We start from the raw sequence: 15,938 nt of genomic DNA, 5'->3' as shown, positions 1-15,938 counted from the left end.
ACCTCCCATCTCTTGTTTGGTTTCTTTAAAAAACTACATTCTTATTTACAGGGACTAATAGGAACCTCAAGTAGTTTCTTCTAACTTTGAGGGTTTTCCTCTCAGTGATTTCTGTTAGTAGACAGGTATTGGACACCAGTCTGTAGTGAGATTATTAGACATTCATTGTGGGTTTTGTTTCAGATGGATTTTCTAGACAATTGCATAGTCACTATCTATGGAAGAAAAGGGTTATATTTGCCAGTTTGCTCTTTAGCATTGTGAGCATATGTTTTAAGTCAGTCACGTACTGGTGTGATCCTAGTCTCCTTTTCCTACTTCAGTGCTAAATTCTCCCATGGGTGACATTCTAGCATGGTGCTTTGTAGTCAGAGTGAAGGTGACAGATTTTATATTCAGGCCAAACATGTTGTAGATTAATCTTTTTCTGTTATTCCAACTGCTGACTTAATGGTAATAATGGGAGTAGCAATTTTGTTTTCTTTACAGAGAATGTTTTCAAACAGATAGATATGTTTAAAAATACAAAAATAGTTTTAATGCCAAACTATACAGGAAGTTTTTATGCTAATATGGAAAAATTAGGGCAAGGCTGTTCTTAAAGCAATAAATCTTTTTTTTTTTTTCATTTTCCTATTTTGATTCTTTCTTGTTACTGTTAAAAATCTGATATCCAAATTCTTCTGCCCTTTCAGCAGTCAATAAAAAGGGAAGAACAAGTCTCTTCTAACATGCCCCAGTAAACTGTATTTTTGGAGAACTGTTCTAAACATCACTGCTTAAAAACAAGGCATTTTTAAAAGACTGTTATTTTTTACTATCAAACACTGGTAAGCATGTTTCTTTATGCAAGTAAATGGAACACCAATTTAACTGAGCCTTCTTCATTATTGTTTACCAAATTCTTAAATAATAGGAAATAGAAAGCAGAGTCGTATTCCCCGCATCTGTGAAAGTAAAACCACAGTGTGTAAATTATGGCAAATATTCAGAAGTATCTGGAGTGCCTATTGTTTGCTGAACAGTTTGACAGAAGTAAGCTATTTTGCATATATCCTCTTTTTCTTTAAAGTGGCATGGTTTTGATATTTCATGGAGATTATAATCTTGAATTTCAAAACCCTGCTTCTGGCCCCTTGCAAAGATGTTCCCCAAGCACGGAATTGTGCCTGGATCTAAATACCTTATCCCTTCCCTCTTGTTCTCCTGCTCAGTATACACAAATTACACTTGCAAATGCTGTGGCTGTGTTTGAGAGGTGTATGTGTACAGTTTGGTCATCAGACAGGAGACAGTTCTGCATCAGAAAGTTAGCTGGAATGTTATTTAAATCTGGAGTACCTCTGTGGCTCATCTCTGGTGTATCTTGTCCTGAGGCTTCCAGGAAGAGAAAATTAGTAAAGAAGAGAAGATTGAGAGGGGATCTCATTAATGCATATAAATATCTCAAAGGCGGGTGCCAGGAGGATGGTGCCAGACTCTTTCCAGTGATGCCTAGTGACAGGACACGGAGCAGTGGCCATAAACTAAAACACAAGAAGTTTCACCTCAATATGAGAAAACTTCTTTATGTTGAGGGTGACAGAGCACTGGAATAGGCTACCCAGGGGGGTCATGAAATACCCCTCTCTGGAGACATTCAAAACCCACCTGGATGTGTTTCTGTGTAACCTGCTCTAGGTGGCCTTGCCTTAGACAGAAGGGTTGGACTGGATGATCTCCAGAGATCCCTTCCAACCCTAATGATTCTGTGATTGTGTGAAAGTAGGGTATAACCAGTCAGAACTTGAACTGAAATGTGTAAAAATGGCACTGAGTTGATGTTGGAAACCAGCATCTTATGAGAAATGCATCTGCAGCCTGGGGATGTGCAGGAGAAGAATCCTCCTCCTAGCCCTCAGGAAATCAAGCAAGGAAGCAAAGGATAGTGCGGAATTAGGTGCAAAGACTACAGCCCCCTCTCCACATCCTTTCTCACCATCTACTGTGAATTAACCCTAGTGTATAGATAAGTGGCACTGTGCTCTTGGAGATGTCAAATCAAAACCAGAACTTCACCTCCTATGGACATCAAATAGTGTATGACACTCTTTGCAAGGACAATGCTCTTGGTGCCTTAGGTCTTTAGGTGTCACAGCTTTAATAATACAGACATTCTGTATTAGTTTAGAGAAAATATTCTATTACTTCTGGTCTACTTATCTATTGTGTACTATTCTTAGTTTATGAAGACTGCCACATTTCACTTCACTGCTGCATTTCATTTGAAGATGATCCATTTGTATGGAGAGGAGAGATCTGGCAAAGAGCACATCTACAGCAGAGGGATTCTTACCAACTTCTGTCAATATCTGTACAGTTACATAATTACAATAATGGAATTGATATTTGATGATTGATTGAATATTTGATAATTGTACTTTTCCTGAAAGCTGTTGGACTAATGAAGACAAAACAGCAAAAAGAATTGAAGACATTTTAAAGGTAAATTGCCAGACCCTCCACTGATATAAAATAGATGTTGATTACTGACTGCAATTATGCTACAGTTTTCTGTTTCACAGCTTGTTAGACTTTCTGAAAAGGCTGGGCTACTAAGCCTGTGGAACACAATTAACCTGAGCTACAAGGAGAAGAATGTTTTGTTTAGTCTTATTCCATTAAAAGTGGAAGTGAAGTCTGTGTTTGATTGATTAAGAGCAAATGTGTATAATATTCTTTGCATGTGCAAACTACCTACCTGCAGCTGATATATTCATGCTCCTTTCCAGGTGTTTGTACAAGACTATATTAATTCAGTGCAACATATCATGGCACTATTCATAAAACATATTCTATGTGTCTTTTGAAGGAACTCTTAAGCACTAAAATAGTATTCTATTTTTATATGTATTTACTAATTTTTATCTGATGGACAATCTAGTGTCACAAGATTAGACATGTAGAATGCTTGCATATTTGCTTGATTATTTTTTAACAACTGTAAGTAATCTAAGTGGGTTCTTTCATAATATACAAATATTTGCTAAGGGACAGTGAGAAGCTCATTATAGCCCCTACAAGTCTGATAATGTTTTTTAATTACCTACTTAATAAAAAGTGGTCCAGGGACATCTGTACTACTTCCAATGCAGGCACAAAACCCAAGAAAAACACAGCTAGCTAATTTTTCTCTGCAGGGTTGTTAGCTTCTAGCCCATGAGATGGCTAGTCAGCAGCCTTCAACTTTTCTCAATTCATTCAATTCTAATAATGTTCCTGTAGAGATTAAGGTCAGCCAGCATCAAACTGATAATAAATTGTAGTTTCTGTTTGCTTGAAACAGTAAGGATAATGAACTGTTGGACTGCATTATACATTACTGTGGCAAATTATCCATATTTTATTTATATAATCTTTCTAAAAGGTGTGCTTTATTAATTCACTGCAACTTGCTGTTTTGCATGAGAAAATTCCACAGCCTTTCCTGTGTAGGAGGCTGTATTAGATTATAAAAATAGTTTATCCTGCCCTAAAAGCAGTTAATCTATGTTCAGCTCATTTTATCATAGTCTTCGGCAAGTTGCATACCACTCCTGGGGTGTGGCAGTAAAGCAGATAAGATGTTTTACTTCATTTGCAGAGATCTGAGTTGACACTTTCCTTGACTCATGCTTCACACTGTCTCCATTTGACCCAACTGTGACAGCCAAGCTCTGGGGATTTGAACTGAAAAGTGTCCAAACATGATTCTAGTTATCACTAATTTTTCTTTCTTTGTAGACAGTGTTGTGCACCTCTAATTCTGATGGGCCATCTGATGCTCTTGATGTGGCTATGTCTTCTAGCTGTCTCAAATCATGTTTGAATTGCACCACACTTCATTTGGAAATGTATGAAATGCCAGTTGTTTTGTTTTTGTATAATGGAGAAATATAAAATTTAAAATAACTGAAATGGCCAAATCATTTAATATATTTCTTTCATTAAAATTACAAAAGGGGGGGGGGGGGGTAAAGAAGCCAAAAATGCTTGTTGAAGACAGAATATAGATCAAGACAACATATAGAGGATCAAAATAAAAGACACGCTATATTTATTTCACTGATAAAACTTGCAAAACTGTGACAGGAAAGACTATAAAACTCCTGTAAGTGTTCCTGAAAATTTGTGACTGTGGCAATGATATTCAGGCATGATTTTTTTAAATTTTTTTTTTATATATCTAACATGTTTACCACTAGTAAAATTATCACTTGGAGTATTGTGTGCAGTTCTGGTGTCCTCAACATAAAAAGGACATGGAACTGTTAGAACAAGTCCAGAGGAGGGCCACGAGGATGATCAGGGGACTGAAGCACCTCCTGTATGAAGACAGGCTGAGAAAGTTGAGGCTGTTCAGCCTGGAGAAGAGAAGGCTGTGTGGAGACCTCATAGCAGCCTTGCAGTATCTGAAGGGGGCCTACAGGGATGCTGGGGAGGGACTATTCATTAGGGACTATAGTGACAGGACAAGGGGTAACGGGTTGAAACTTAAACAGCAGAGGTTTAGACTGGATATAAGGAAGAAATTCTTTACTGTGAGGGTGGTGAGGCACTGGAATGGGTTGTCCAGGCAGGTAGTGAATGCTCCATTTCTGGCAGTGTTCAAGACCAGGTTGGACAGAGCCTTAGGTGATATGGTTTAGTGTGAGGTGTCCCTGCCCATGGCAGGGGGATTTGAACTAGATGATCTTGAGGTCCTTTCCAATCCTAACTATTCTATGATTCTATGATTAATGGCATATGTTTTGCAGATGTCAAAAAAGGGAGTAAACAGTGTAAGAAAAATGTAAATACCAGTGTTAATTACGCAACTGGCTTTTTAATTCTACATAGTCTTCTCAGGAAAATAATTTATGTATCTGGGAAAATATTGGAACACTGGAAATATGTGGAACATCACAAAGCCTTTTTAGTTTCATTAATTTGGCAAGATTATTAAAGAGACAACTAAACTGAATCTATGAGCTAGATGGCAGAAATGTGTATTTTCTTTGGTTCTAAAAAAGTAGGTGCTTGAGCTGAAGATAGAGCAGAGCTGATGTCCAAAAAGCAATATCAGCTTTTATGAGGTGCAGCCAAGATCAGATTCATCAAAACTTGATCAAATACCCTCTCTTCCAATGTACTTTAAGGCAGCACAAGTTATACTGTAAAGGCAAAACAAAGCTAAAAGCAGTAGTGCAATCTAAAATAATATAGCTGTTCTGGAAGTGAGCAGTAAGTATTATGAAAATAGGGTGTCAAAAGACTATGGTGCACTAGCCTTCAAGCAAATGAAAAATTAATTTTTTAGAAATTAAAATACTGATAACTTACTTCAGTGTATTTTAAGGAGCAACTAAGTGAAGTCAGTGATTGCTCACACAGAAATATACACATAGTAGTGCTCCTCAGGACATACAGTTAAGAAACTCAAAACCCATTTAGATATATTTGTTTCTAATACATTGGTCCAGTTAATTTTGATGTAAAATATTTAAAAAATACAAAGGTAGAAGGTTTTATCTTTAGATATCTCTATGACTTAAGAGAATGAGATATACACTACAGTGATGAATAGTTGAGACAAAAGTTATATAGTAACACTATTGTATGTGTTCCAGAAAAAGCTTACTTATAGTCACACATTTTAAAGTCAAGAGGAACCAGTAAGGTCAGAAGAAGCAGTCTGTTTTGATCTTCTCTGTAGAAAAACATGGATTTTCTGCCAGCAATTTCTGCCTCAAGTCTGGAATTTCTCTGGAGCAGCTCAGGTCATAAAAATTTTTCTTCCATTTTCTAGTAAAGTACAGAGAAACATGATAGTGTGAACAATGACAATCCCTCTTCAGTATCTGTGGCTGACATTATCTCCAAAAGTGGCAACAGGTCCTGCTGCTGCTACTGTTCACTCCCTAGTGCCCCATTTTGTTCCTTTTCACATTGTTCTGGCATTTGGAGTTTTGATTGAAATAAGGCTGAGAGCCTTGGTTTCCCTTAAAATTTTTCTTAGAAGCATTGACTTCAAACTTTAGTATCCTGGTTGACTAATTAAGACATAACGTAAGTATAAGAAATTGTAAGAAACTAACATTGACATGCTTTGAGGTGGGCTGATGCCAGCCTCATGAAGTTTAACCATGCCAAGTGCAAGGTCCTACACCTGGGTCAGAGCAATCCCAGGCACAGCTACAGGTTAGGCAAAAAGGAAATTCAGTACAACCCTGCAAAGGACTTGGGGGTGTTGGTCGATGAGAAAATGAACATGAGCTGGCTTCAGTATGAGCTTGCAGCTCAGAAAGCCAACTGTATCCTGGGCTGCATCAAAAGAAGCGTGACCAGCAGGTCAAAGGAGGTGATCCTGCCCCTCTACTCTGTTCTCGTGAGACCTCACTTTTAGTATTGTGTGCAGTTCTGGTGTCCTCAACATAAAAAGGACATGGAACTGTTGAAACAAGTCTGGGAGGGCCACAAGAATGATCAGGGGGTTGGATCACCTCCCCGATGAAGATAGGCTGAGAGGGCTGGGGCTCTTCAGCCTGGAGAAGAGAAGGCTGCATGGAGACCTCATAGCAGCCTTCCAGCTTCTAAGGGGGCCTATAAGGATGCTGGGGACAGGGACTCTTCATTAGGGACTATAGTGACAGGACAAGGAGTAACGGGTTGAAACTTAAACAGCAGAGGTTTAGATTGGATCTAAGGAAGAAATTCTTTACTTTTAAGGTGGTGAGGTACTGGAATGGGTTGCCCAGGGAGGTTGTGAATGCTCCATCCCTGGCAGTGTTAAAGGCCAGGTTGGATGAAGCCTTGGGTGACATGTTTTAGTGTGAGGTGTCCCTGCCCATGGCAGGGGGATTGGAACTAGATGATCTTAAGGTCTTTTCCAACCATAACTATTCTATGATTCTATGTCACTAGGACTTAGGATGATGCTTTATATTGACATTAGGACCTAATGTAGGATGCCAAGCAAAAAAGTCTCTTTTGTGGTTCTGTTTTTTTTCCCTATTCTCTATCCTCCACAGCCTATGTATTTAGAATATTTTTTTTTTGTCATTTGGTAGGGAATACTTAGATGTGAACCATTTTTATACCGCACAAATTTAAAAGTTTTACATTTCCAGTAATACAGATTAATTACACTCTTTCCTGTGCTAGAGGCCCTTATATTTTCTTTGATTCACTTGCAAAATCTTCCATTTTCCCCAAGTTTTTGCTGAAATTCCCACTGTGTTACAGAATTAGTATCTATGGTGCACAGCTGGGGAGTAAGGTTGCAAGTGTACAAGAATTAGCAGACTTGCATCAGCAGGTGACTATTGAAACCCACCCACAAGGGCTGGCAGCAGTTTGCCTCCTAAGAAGTTGTATTGTTTTGCACTCAGTGAATGTGCCACTAACTAATGGGAGAGAAATGCTGAGATTTGTTTGTTTTTTTTCAGAGATTTATGAGCACAGTAATCTGTTTTGTTTGCCTGATTTATTATAGTTTAATGGATAAAGTACTATTAATATTGCACTCTGAGCAAGAAGTTAAGGCCAGGATAGTCAAACTGTTACTCATTTGATTGGAGTACCTCAGTTTTATATGGCGGGACAAAATTAGATGTTCTTTTTAGAATGTAGATATATGTAACTCCAGTTCAAAGTGTAAGCACGTAACACCAAACTTTCTGCCAATATATTATGTCTCTACAATAATCTTCCAAATAGTTGTTTCTGTAAAACAGAAGTGTTTCTATTTTTATACATTCTAGGTATTTTGTCCAAGTCAGATATTGAAATGGACAACACAAAATTAGTGATTATTTATTGGTCTCCAAAATAAAATATATTTGACATGATGGAAGTGTTTGAGGCACTTACAAATGTGTCATCAACGTCTAAATATCAGTTGTTTGACATAATACCTAATATTTAAATAATTTTCTCTTTATAAGCTCCTTGGGAATGAAAGTATTTTTTCATTGTTTCTTCCTTGTTTAGACAATGACACAGATCAAGAAGAAATCATTCCAAAGACAGGGTCACAGTACCAGGCTACAGCTGATTCTACAGCTGCTTCCTGTAAGGGCTTGTACTCATCCACTGGTATCTTGTGTAGTTGTGGCCAAATAGGTTCCTGCATGTTGAAATTGCCACAAAGAGCATGGTACCTTTTGGCTGCTGCCCATCTTACTATTTACACAGTGACACGGCATCACTGAAGGGTACTGCTACGATTTGCTTGGATCTTCTTTTGCTCTGAGAATTTGGGGTGTCTCCACATATAAGTGTCGGCAAATTTGCTAGCATTTTTCTACCTTTTTTCTTCCCTTTCTTGTTTCTTTTTTTTCTTCCTCTTCATCTAACCCTAGATGAATATTGCAAGTCATCACCAGGGAAAAGCTTCTCAAAGGAGGCACATTCTGCATTTCACTCTGAATCACAGTTCAAATGAGAACAGAATTGTCAGGATAAGGGATTTTCGTTGCCAGAGATGTTTACAGGGTTGCTCTGCCATGAGGTTATGGAACTTTGCTCTGGAGTCCGAGATCTGCAGCATCTTTGGAGAATCTTGGTATGGTGGTTTTGTGGGCTGAAAACTGCCCAATGTTACTATTGGTCTCTTGATTAAGAGATGTATGGCTTAGAATTAGGAACAGTAATTAGATACAGAATCAAGTGTGGATACATCAGAATGTATACAGCCTTTAAGTAATGTGTTCCTAATACTCATATAAAACAAGTTGTGATTTGCGTGGCTTTTCTATTCTTCAGTGACAGAGTAGGAATGACTCTAGGAAGCTCTTGGTCTGGGAGGAAAAGGTTGTCTTTGGAATACTTTCCAGCTTAAACCTTTGAAATACTTTGTGACAAATTTCCAGCTTAAACCTTTCATTAATTTCTGTGTCATCTTAATATATTTGAACTCTGTAAAAAATCATGCTGCAAAAAGTTCTCCCCACGTGTAATTTTTCCTCAAGTGAAGTGCATACCTTTCAAATTATAAACTTCCCACTTGTCCTAGGAAAATCCTCACTGTATAAATAATTGAACTCATCTGCTGTGAACACTAGTATTCTTTTTCTAGCAGTCTGAAACATATGCCTAAAAACATATCTTGTACTTAGTGCTTTAAATAGTAATTACTCCTGTGAAGTCACTGGAAGCCCTTAAAAGGATTTGACAGTTTCCCCACAATCTTTCAGTGAATGTAGTAGCTGGGCTGTGCAGTGCTACATCCACTGATAATTCAGCAGCTGAGGAACTCGGCAGAGCCTGCTCCAAACTTCTCAGCTGTTGACAGGCTTGACTTGCTGAGAACACTGGTTAAATATAGCACAAGCGAGCTGAGCTCAACAAAGTCATTGCTGTAACACTGTGTGAAGAGACCAGAAGAGGGGAAATACAATCTGAGAACTAAACTGCCAAAGCCTAACACCACCTAGCAACAGTTGAAAAAACTTTTAAACAAAAGTCTGGGTGAGACACAGACAGAGTATACCTCCTACTTCTGCCTGGAATTTCTGCGAGAAGCAGCTCCGGTCTTCTGTTCTCTAAACCATTTCCTTCATTACTTTAGCTGCTGGTAGACCTACAAAAGTGGGAAAAGTTTCCCTCTTTGTGTTCTCCTGGGCTGGATGAGTCTGCTACTGTGGTAGTGCTGTGGGACGAGCTACTGCGATCTTGTGGTGTGAAGGATATTACTAGATTTGTGCTGCTGACAGGTAAGACTGAATTAACCACTCCAATGCATTCTTTTAAAAAGAAGTCATTTTATTTTCTAGTGACTATTGCTTCTTTTATGAAAATCTTCTGCATAGTTTGGAAGCATCAGTAGATAAAAGTGGGGATAACAGGTTTAGATTTTTATTGTAGACTTTCATTACAGAAAAACATTGCTTAAATAACTTTTCTTAGAACGAGTGTAAACAAATGCCTAGTAATAATATGAAAAACTGTGTATAGAATTTGACATGTATCTTGCTTATATCTGCTTACATGCTGACAGAAGACAAACTAACATTCAAGAATAGAAAACATCTCATCCCTTACCAGTCTAGCAGCTATTAAAAGTGACAGCCTGTGCAAGAAGTAAGGGGAAATAGCTATTCACGTTCACTAACTAAATTAACTGAATACTTTGTGACCCAGTGCATTTGTACTTTTTGTTTCCTTACTAACTTTTAGCACACAGGCACACCTGGTGCCTTTCATACTATCCTTTTAACATGAGCTCCTGGTTCTTCCTCTTGTACTTATTCATATAGAACAAATACGTATCTCTGTTTGATTGATTTGTTGTATAATGCAGCTGTCCTAAAGATTGACCTTATGTTTATTGTAGCCAAGCATGCTTGAGCTAGATCACTGTTGTTAAAGTACTTGTTTCTTTTAGCAAAATACATGAGAAACCAGTGCTCAGATGTTTTACACTTACAACAGAATGGAAGCCTGTTTGTCTGTTGGCAATGCATATCCGATAGTCCCATAACGATCATGTAATTTAAGGGAGGAATTGCTTAGTATGATTTGCTTTGTCTAAACTGACAAAAGCTGTTTGGTCAGTTGAAGAATGAATCCCCCCCCCGTCCCACCCTCCCCCTGCAGTCTTTTAAAGCAATTTTCTTCAAACAAAAGAAAATTAGTATGCATGAATTTTTAAAAGATGTACCGATTATGAATTCACATGCAATATGAATTCAGTTATGAAGGCAAAGATTTAAAGAATGCACTTAACCCATGCAAAAATCCTGTTCACAGATTTATGTAGTATTGTTTCAGATGAAAAAGATTTGTTCTAAAGAAGGAATGGACTGAGTGAGTCTCTGCTGACTGTCTGTGGTGTTTGACACTTAGTCTGTGGACTCTGTGACTGCCTCAGGGAGATGAGAAGGTCTTGCTTGCTAAATAATTCTTGTTTCATCTCTGCATACTATATAAATGACATCAATACCACATCTTAGCAGTGGCATACTTACAGATTTGATGAAAATAAAATACTCTGAAGCAACTTTGACTTGATGGCTAAGAATGTAACTGCCTGTGAAACAATGAGATAAATGGAGTATTAGGATGGAGGGAAATTCTTAAAAGTAAAAACAATATAGTTAACATTTTATTTCATAGCAAGGGGCACATTACTTAAGCACTGAACAGGAATACTTTTTGGTGGCCATGATTTAATGTGATAATCATTACTGTGGAATTACTACACCACTGTGTTATCCCATATCTAAATCTCAAAAGGAAGCTTTAGTATTACTTTTTAATATAGACATATCTGGAGAAAGTTGGATTTTTTTTTGTTTGTTTTTAAGAAAGCTGTACAGCGAGAAATAAAACTGAAACAGTATGATTTGTACAGGTTTTGTCATCTTGACATTAGTGTGAATATTACCACTTCTTTTCACTCAATTAATTGGCAAATAATAACCTTTGGAGAAAAGGATAATTTGACCTTCTGAATATGTAGGCATGACAAAACCTGGAAAATGCTATACTAATTATCAACTGCTTTTTGCTTTTAGTTGTTGCTCAGCATAATATATGACTTTATAATTTTACTTTTCTTCCACAATTTACTTTGAGCAAAGTTTTTAAAATCAAAAGGTAAATTAAGTCTGATAACTGCCAAATAAAGTGATTTTTGAACAGTCTGATAGCAACTTCCAACTCTTAACATGTGGAGTTGTGGTTTCACATACATCTGTCTTCCTTTCTACTTTAAAATGGAGGAGGAGGCTAAAATTACTCTTCTCAACAGGTGTCCACCAAGAGGCGCTGGGATTTTCCAATCAAATCTGTGGGATATGTAACGTGTCTATTCCACAGATGGTTTAATATATTAAGAATAGCCAACTCTACTAATGACTCCAGTGAAACCAAGCTCAATTTTATATCAAATCAAAAAGTAATTTAGGTTTTGGCGATATATCCCATTGTAGAGATTTTCTTGGAAGACAAGTAGACATAGCATACCCATTTATTTTCCTTATTAGATATTATTCTGATTTTATTTATATTCCCATAACTTTGGAATGAATGGAGCTTTTCATGGTGCTAAAGGCTGTGTATTCTTCCAGATCTAAATCCACTTCCAGATTCTGGCTGTGGCTTATTGTTTCACCTTCATTGGGTCGATATTATAATTTAGGGCATCTTCTAGCCAGTATAGCCACAGCTAAAGTTATTGTCTTAACTGCTTTGTTGTCACTTCAATCTTTCAATCTCATTATAGAACATGTGGTTCATTTTAGCACCAAATTCGAAGACTTGAAATTAATCCTCAAAACTCATCTTCACATGTGCCCTGATTTTCCCAAACTCCTCCTGCTCATATCTGGTAGAGTAATACCTTTGGCTCTGGTGTTAAATGCTCCATCCGCTACACTACTGGCTTTATCAAGCTTGACATTGACCTAATGACATGAGTTTTCTATAGTGCCTTTCACTGTAGCACCCGCCACTAATGTCATGGAAAGACTAAACTTGTCTACTAACAGAGATATGTTGACCAGTGTAGGGTTCTGACAATACGGTTGTGCCCATAAAGCAGCTTATGGACTAAGCATAATTACATTGGGAAATCTTTACTTCTACCTGTTTTTTTCCTCTGGGATACAATTTCACCACTGTAGCCATTTCCATACTGACACAGGTGTAGCAGTAAAACTCCTCCTGATACAGGATCTTTCTGTTGGCACAGATTCAACACATTTTTAATTTAAGACTTTAGGTAATCTCATCTAAAACAGTTGATGTGCCCCCCAGGCATAAATTAAGAATGTGCCTCAGAGCTGTGCTGAGTCAGAGGCCAAGTTTATGCCACTGAATTCAGAATGAGATTTCCTTTGAGTTTAATAAGAGCAGATCTTTAATAATTAACATATAAGTTTACAGTTCCCTCAAGAGCATTTAACAAAATGCATCATGTGTATTGCTGTCCAAATATTTTTTTCCAAAGAGATATTTTACTTTTTCTCTAATTTCCTGTTTCTTCCTGTCTCAAAGCTTGTTAGTTTGCATACTATTTTAATATATAAACTGAATTTGGGGGCAAGGATTTTGTAGTTCTACGTGTCTAAAATGCCATTTTGAGAAATAGAGCTATAAAATTTGTGAAGAAGCCAGATGACACAAGACAAAGGAGAAGGAACTCCATATATTCATACTTCCTATTTCACAAAAAATATTTAGTGTGCAAAACCTAAGATAAGAACTGAAAGCTAGACAAATAGTGTATGTGATAAAAAAATGTGAATATGTTTTATGGAAAAGTTTAAATGCTTCTTTACAAGAAGGAGAAATACCTATACTTCTCAGAATCATCTTATTCTGGTGCTTTTCATTTTTAGCCTTTTCACTTTTCATTTCTCACTGGTTGCTACTACAGGTTGTTTCCTAATTTTATACAGAATACAGAGGATTATTTGGGGAATACAGGCTTTTCTTGATACTGGAAGATATTGAATAACTGAGGAAAACAATATTTCATAAAGAATTAAGATTTCTTAACCTTTCTGTTTCTCCTCTAGTAGCTAATATTCGTACCAGGTTAGTAATACTAGAAAAATAAGGCATTTGTAACACAGTCCCGTAGTTACTCTTTGACGTATGGTGTCCAAAGGACAGGAACAATTGTGCCTATTGCTTGTTCAGGAGAGATACTGGGAGTCTCTAGTCATGTTGAAGATTGCATGGTGCCTAATGTATTTGTGAAAATTGCGCCTTTCTGGATACTTGATGAGCTTTTTCTTTTTATTTTTGGGTCTTTCTACCTACCCCTACAGCTTCTGCAGTTAGTCTGCATTTTCTGTGTTGCTTTTTATTCTTACCATTACAGCAAAAATAAGTGCTAATATCAATGCAAACACAAAGTCTTCCTAAACTGGGACAGCTTGGGTTTTGTGGTTTGTTTGGGGTTTTTTTAGTTCAAGATGGCTTCGCCCTATCATTCTCATTCTGCTTTGGCTGGACTATATCACTATATCTCAGAATATTTTCCACAAGTAAAGCGTACAAATTCTAGCTGTAAAGATGATATGTGAGATTACATTGATTGTGGTCTCCTCCAAAATGCTTTGCACGCTTCACAAACACAGCACAGGAGTCAATTTCTACATTTAAAAACATATATCCTCAAAGTACTATTGCATTTTTATTTTGGAATCATTGTTCTGTAGATACACAGCTGTTAAGATGCGTGGTTTATCCTGGGCTGTTTAGTGAGTAGCGTTCCAAGGCAATGGAATGGCATTGTTCCCCCCTCCAGTTAATAAATCCCCCCTCCAGTTAATTGCTATATGTGATACTATAAAACTGAGGAGAAAATAAGAATTCCAGCATCCAGTTCCTTAATTGTGCAGCTCTATGAGAGCTGAAGCTTAGTCAGAAATGTGCATATGTATGTGCACGTGTGCATGCCTTTTGTAAGAAAAGAAATGCTTTTTGGCATTACAGAATACATTGCTGAAGGAGTGGGACAAACACATCTGAAGTACAGGGAAATAGGCTGGAGCTTGTACTTTTTCCCTTAAATGGGCAACCCATCTAGTTGCTCTTAGCTGACACAAGCAAAGGGGTGTGTGGATCTAAAAGATTGCTGTACATTGTCCAAATTTGTTTCATTTCAAAGCTGATAAAATGGCAATTAAAATCTTCTTTATCTCTGATGTGGCCAGACTCGTTCAGATCTAAACCAGTGGGGTTTCAGAGGAAAAATCTAGATGAATTTGCAATAAACTTTTTCATTTTTATTTGCATACTTTAAGAGCTCTTTAATGCAGTAAGGATTGCTTTCTTTGCTCTTCCTTTTTGGGGAAATGGCGTCAAAGGGTATAATGTTTTGTGATTTATGCTGTTCAAAAGTTTGTTCCAGTGCATATGTAAAAGTAATATTTTGGAAGTTAAATCTATTTTCTATGTAAAGTCCACAGTATTTAGAGGGTTGTAGGCTAAGGGGGAGGAGGTAACTAACTAACTAGTGTGTCATGAGAGTGGATAGCAAGAGCCACAGCTTCAATAACAAACTTAAAAAAAAAAATGAGAAAAAGTGGATTCTATTCTAATAAAAGAAATGGAATTTTTAGAAACTGCTTTCAAGGCTGCTGTTATTAGAAAAAATAATAACAATTGAAAATGAAAGTCTGTGTGTCCTTGGGACAAGAATTTTCATTAGAGTTTATCAGACTGCTTGCATTTTTCAGAAAATATAAAGCAAATGAACACAACAGAAAGCAGGAGACTGCTAACATCAGTGTAATCAAACTGCTGCCAACTTGTCTTGTTTATCTAAGAGATCTCTGTGAAAATAAGGTCTTTCCCACACTTGCATGAGTCATAGGATGTAATGGGGCTAAGCAGACTTGCTTCAGCTTTCTAATGTGTGCATATCTAAACTAACCTGTTTTAGTGCCTGTTCCTGTAACTAAATGAGAACTAGCTTGACAACAGGAAGGGAGAAGTGGTGGTGAGTTCATGATGCTATTTCAGTGCAATAACCTGAATGCTAAGGAAACGATGCAATTTCCATTTATTGGGAAAACTGCAGTTACTGTGACAACAAATACACACTAAAAAAAATATACAATTTATTCTGAAGTTCAGATTTGTGAACATAATAGGTAAGGTATTCATAAAACCTCACACTGTCAAGTTATATGACTCAAAGAACATTCTTACTTTAAAAATATATAATCCAGGTTGTTGAAAAAATATCCCCTTAAAAGCCATAGGCAAGGACATAAATGAAAGGGTGGCAAAGCACATGTAATTAACTGTGACTGCTTTGGTGTAGAGCTGACTAATATTTTTTTTTTTAATTAGGCATATATTTCTCATGCTAAAGCTATTCAATTCCTATGTCTGTCATTCATACTTATCCCTAAAGATTCACTTGTCCCAACATCTGTAATCACAAAACCTCTTGGATCTAACTTTTAAAGTAGACA

At 37.1% G+C, this 15,938-nt stretch overlaps 1 protein-coding gene across 2 annotated transcripts in view; it reads left to right on the top strand.

Annotated features, from left to right (window-relative positions):
- The first annotated feature begins 9,259 nt into the window (after nt 1–9,259).
- FILIP1 (filamin A interacting protein 1) overlaps nt 9,260–15,938 on the top strand; it is a 108,936-nt gene continuing 102,257 nt past the window's right edge. For both annotated transcript variants that reach the window (XM_031052669.2, XM_031052668.2), the window contains exon 1: nt 9,260–9,713. The gene's annotated coding sequence lies outside the window, so the exon portion shown is untranslated. The remainder of the gene's footprint in view (nt 9,714–15,938) is intronic.

Source organism: Melopsittacus undulatus, chromosome 3 (genome assembly GCF_012275295.1).
Source record: "Melopsittacus undulatus isolate bMelUnd1 chromosome 3, bMelUnd1.mat.Z, whole genome shotgun sequence".
Taxonomy (NCBI): Eukaryota; Metazoa; Chordata; class Aves; order Psittaciformes; family Psittaculidae; genus Melopsittacus; species Melopsittacus undulatus.
The sequence above is the reverse complement of the archived record's forward strand: the minus strand, read 5'-3'. Positions and strand labels throughout refer to the sequence as shown.